The sequence below is a fragment of the Camellia sinensis genome, chromosome 8, assembly GCF_055761805.1.
Source record: "Camellia sinensis isolate YWXY chromosome 8, ASM5576180v1, whole genome shotgun sequence".
Lineage (NCBI taxonomy): Eukaryota > Viridiplantae > Streptophyta > Magnoliopsida > Ericales > Theaceae > Camellia > Camellia sinensis.
Window position 1 is genome coordinate 151,294,081 of NC_138968.1, and position 5,393 is coordinate 151,299,473.

A 5,393-nucleotide genomic window follows, 5' to 3' on the forward strand; every position below is an offset into this window, starting at 1 on the left:
GCCAAGAACAATATGCAACAAGCTATGTATGCGAACATATGAGACAACAAGCAAACTAATCAATGCATGAATTAATTAAACAACCTAGGAAAGCCCTAAAACAGCCTCTAATTGGTGAAAAACAGTGGCTCAAAGTGCATGAAAAGAGCCTAAAAAGCTAAACAACAAAGAAAGACAATAAGTCTAATAAGCAAGAACAAGCTGGGGCGACTAACCCCTTTACTTTTGAAACCTCAAAACATGATTTTTAACCTCTTTTAAACACTGAAAATCAATTTAGAAAGAAACGATAAGGGTGTAAAAACAAGAGTTTGAGCTATAGGTGAAGGTGTAAGAAAGAGTGGTAACTCTCTCTACCCTTTGATAGCTCTCCAAACCCAAGCTTAGACACTTGAAGGAAGATCAAAATAATACAAAAAAAACAAGAACTTGATAGCAAATGATAGAAAAGAGAGCAAGAGAAGATATAGTAAGCTTATACCTCTCAAGAAAGGTAAATTCTTTGTTGTGAGTCAAACTAAGTCCAAACATACTCTCAAGCTTAAATTGTGATGCTCAAGGCTCAACCAAGGTTCCAAGGCTAAGGTGTGAAGGTGTATATATTGTATGGATATAGGTTCAAGGTGGTAAGCTTGCTCAAAGGTTGCTTGCACAAGAAGAAGGAGCTCTCAAGAAGGTGTATAAGCTTTTTACAAATTCTTCAACCCTCAAAACAGAGATACAATTTCATTTTTATAGAATTTGAGCAAGAGGAGTCATAAATATCTTCAAAAATGGACAGCTAATGGGCTCCTGCCCAGAACAGTATTTCTCTCTACTAAGGCACAGGCGGCTCTCAATGAGGCACAGCCAGGCCTCAATGTGGTCCTATTTCTCTCTGCTTCAGACTCAGCACAGGGTAACATAATGTGTAAAAATGGATTTCTGAGGCATAAATAGTGGGAATATGGAAGGTTTGGGATTGTTTTGGAGCTTAAACATAGCGTTTTCGTTGAGATCTCGAACTACACACAACACAACTTTCATCATCGAATGTACTGGGCAAAATGCTCGAGCCTTGCAGGCAGTAAAAAATGAGGTGTCTACAGTTGCCCTCTTTGACAAAATTCAAAGTCATAAAGTGACGTGAGTGAAAGTCAAGCCCAGATACGACCCATTTGACAAGGCCATAAGGCTTAGGCAAGAAATCAAGACATAAATGTAAAGATTGAACTCAATGGCAAAATGCAAAATGATATGCAACAAATAACTTATGATCATACAATGAAACAATGCAATGAAACATTTGAATGCAAATAACAGGCGACGAAACAATGCCACAAGCAAAGCAAGAATGCGACATTGAACGAAAACACAAATCAAAGAAAAATAAACCCCGTCGTGTCTCACATAGAATGAAGTGAATAAATAGGCACGTCTCACGGGGAAAGGACAAGAAAGGCACAAACCAAACTACGTCTCACGTAGAAAGGATGTAAGAAAATACAGACCTAACTACGCCTCGTGTAGGAAGGGTGAAGGGCGACGTAACCATCAAGCAGACCCGAGGTTTTCAATCGAGATCATTACGCGTCTCACGCGAGAGGAGAAAGGGTGGTGTGAACAAACAGGTGCACCTAATGTTTTTAACCAAAGCAAACAATCCTAACGCATCTCATGCGAGAGGAGGAGGATGGCATGAACAGACAAGCGCACTTGTTGTTTTTAATCAATTTAGACAATCCTAACGCGTCGCACGTGAGAGGAGGAAAGGTGGTGTGAACAAACACTACAAGAAATTTCACTTTTGGCGACTAAATTTTTAGTCGTCAAAAGTATGATTTTAGTCGCTGAAAATTTTGCCCGACTAAATATTTCGGTCGCCGGATAGGTCGCAGGAAGGTTATCGGGGAAGGTATTCGTGACTAAAAAATATTTAGCCACCAAATGTCCTATAAATGGCGACTAATATTTTTAGTCACCTAAATAATATTTTAGTCGCTAAAAATCTTATTTTCCGCTACTAAAACTTTGGAATATTTTAGATAATATTTTAGTCGCCAAAAATATTTTTAGTCGCCAAAACTTGGGTGGGATTTATTCCAAACAATATCTAAATAAATATAATTTTTATACATAAAAATCATTTAGAACGACATGACAGTTGTATTTTTATAATTACAAGCTACAATGATCAATATCTTGGATGGCTTTGGAAAGTAAAAAAGGCAATCCACAAGAATCTAACAATGAAGAAAAATCTAATTGTACTTCCGATGACAATCCATCTCAACTAAACATAAGTTGAAGTTCAATTCTCTTTCAAAAAATGATTTTTTTTTTAAAAAAAAATTATTATTATTTTTTTTATCAATATTATGTCACAAATCTCCTGATTCTCATGCCATACGATGCCATGCCATGCCAATTTCTTTATATCATCATTTTAATACTTTCAACCTTTAAGAAACAAAAGGAACTTACAACAACATTTCATAAAATATTAAACTGATAAGATAAATCACATTATATTATAATCCATAAGGAGATCTAGAGCATTATGCGATTGATTATATTCCAAATCTAAATTACAAGCTAGCACATAAACCAGACACTATAGCATATATAATACAAGATTTAATTCCACACCCTATGGTTCTACATCAGAAAAAGTCATCGCAAGTTATATGGCATAAAGCAATTTCCCAAATTTCCATTCCATTGTCATTTAATCAGAATTTCATCCCTTACATTCTCAAGAAACAAAATTAGCCTTAACCAACAACCCACAAAAATTTAATCTTGCAAGATCAAACCATCATTTATTATTTAGCCTACAATGAGATCCAGAAGTTTATGCGAATGATCTAGCATCTATCAGACAAATTTACCAAAACATGCACCATTAGCTTGCATAAAAACAATCCGAATATCAAGAAAGATGCATATATGAATAAAATAGGAACTAGAAAAGTTCATGATTGGGATGGTTCCTACAGAGTTACACTTACACATATAAAAGTAAAAGAACAAAAAAATAAAAGAAAAGAAAAATTAAAAAAATAGAAAAGTTAAAAGTTGATATTTGGTATCTAAGATTCTTACTCTCCTAAAATACATGAAAATTGGCCCCCATAAGCAGCAGTTGCGAACCTCAAATCCCTAATACCAGCAAGAAAAACAACAATAAAACTAGCAATAGATTATGGATAATCCAAGCCATGATCTGACGATGAACTACAATGAACAGCTTCAATATGAAAACATACATACAACCCATGTCCAAGTTCACAAACAAAAAATATGCAGAAATGACATCAGGTAGTTGACAATTACTCACCGTAGTTGACAATTACTCACCATATCTCGAGAGACCAGCCCAACATGGCTCCTTAAACTTTCCAACCGAATATTTTGGATTTATGATTATCTATTAGTATACAGCTTGTTCACATGGGACAAACAAAAGGTCACATAAAAATAATGAAAATAATCATAAACAAATTGTCAAATGTCAAAACAAATATGTCAGAACAAGGTTCATAATCACAGATGACTCATCACACAGAGGATCATAAAGGCGAAGAAGCAGTTTCATAAGCGTTGTTTTTCCTCTTCCTGAGGGCCCAACAAAAGCAACTGTTTCTCTAGCTTTTACATGAAGGTCCAACCTATTTAATACAATAGGCTTATCCTCACCATATTTGAATGAGATGTCACGAAATATCACCTCACCAGTAACACAGTCTAAATTAACAACATCCAGTTTTTCAATCACCTAAATAAAATAACACAATAAGTAGCTAATTTTCGAAATCAAATCTTAACAGCACCAAACAACAGAATTGACTACACTGTCAAGTCAAAATAAACAAGACCGCAAGAAAGTGAAACAAAAATCTATCAAGTTTGTTTAAGTTGAATACCATTAATCAACATAATTGATGGATAAGGACTACTATAGAGGAGATACTGATCCAAAACCAAATAGCCATGTGTATTGCCAGCTGTGAAACTCTAACCCTTAGATTTACATAGAATTCAAAGATGCCATGAATTCTATGTAAATGAAAAGGTTGTTTTAGAACCAAGGCCTGAGAACTATGTTGAGAAGCACAAGAATTTAGAAAAATAAAAAATAAAAACCTAAAAAAACACATAGCAACAAATTTTTGAAGGTGAAAGACCATGTAAGATCAAAAACCTCTCCATTGCTTCCAAGTCAGACATGTAAGATCAACATCCTGGTTTTTTTTTTTTTCCTTTTAATTTCCATACCCATTTTCTCAAATTCATTTCCTGTATTTCTAAATTATTTTAACAACGAATCAATCATGCAAATTGCTCTTCTTCCCCAATCCATCCCCTCATTCTCTCTCCTCCAACAACCTTCCTGACTCCTCGTCGGCCTGCCGAGCCTTCTTCTGCGCCTCTTTGGCCTTCAAAGCCTGTAACTTTGAATGCTTGTAATACATAACACCCAAAAACGCAAGCCCATACCCAAACAAATTGATGAGAGTCACAGTATCCTTAATGACCGACCACGAAAACGCAATCAATAACCAGTCCTTGACAACCCCAGCGACATTTATAGTCAAAGTCGATGTCTTCCCAACAAGCCAAAAAATAACAAGATTCAAAGAAAAGCACAAAACGAATTGGTCCCAAAAATAGCGAAATCAAAATGGAAACTGGAAGTGTCCCTCAAAATAAGGAATTCAACGAAAAAACAAGGAACAGAGATAAAAAAAAAAAAAAAAAGAAGCAAGAAGGTGCAAAATAATAAAGCGAAGTGATTGGATTCAAAGTAATACCTTTGGAAGTAAGCAAGATTTGAATCAAAATCAATCTAGTGGCTTCGAAACCCATAGCGCCGAGTTGAAGAAAAACTCCCCACGAATCGAATTTGGCTTCTCCATAAGCAGCGATGGCAACGCCAAAGGAGAAGAAGAGCATGTTGGCCATAGTGTTGAAGTTGAAAGAGTCTTTTCGAAAGATGATTTCGATGGAGTAGACAGCGATGGGCATTAGGGCTTTGAGCATCTGGATGAAGAAGACAGAGAGGTAGATGTAAGCAAAGTTGGAAGATAAAAACCTTGCAATGCGAGGAGCTGCGAGGGAGGAGTCGCCAATCGAGCTTAATTGGTTGATGGATCTCAGGCAACAGTGACGAACAACAAGGTGAATCGGTGCTTCGGTTGCCGACAACTGTGAGGGAGGGGAGAGGAGCAGCAGAGAGGGAGACGCAGAGGGGGAGAGAGAGAGAAAGAAACGCTGTAGAGAGAGATAGAGGCGCTGGTTTGGGTTTGGAAACCAAATATATCTATATATATTACACAATTAGCGACTAAATTAATTTTATAAATCCCATCATAATTTGAAATGTCTCCCTCCAAATATTTTAGTTTTTTGGC

At 36.2% G+C, this 5,393-nt stretch overlaps 1 pseudogene across 1 annotated transcript; it reads right to left on the reverse strand.

The window, feature by feature from the left end:
* Positions 1–2,374: 2,374 nt before the first annotated feature.
* LOC145797215 (putative sugar phosphate/phosphate translocator At5g25400 pseudogene) lies at positions 2,375–5,173 on the reverse strand (annotated as a pseudogene). The gene is made up of 2 exons (XR_014338461.1): positions 3,906–5,173; positions 2,375–3,757 (listed from the first exon to the last, which is right to left on the reverse strand). The product of XR_014338461.1 is annotated as a putative sugar phosphate/phosphate translocator At5g25400 pseudogene (transcript).
* Positions 5,174–5,393: the final 220 nt, after the last annotated feature.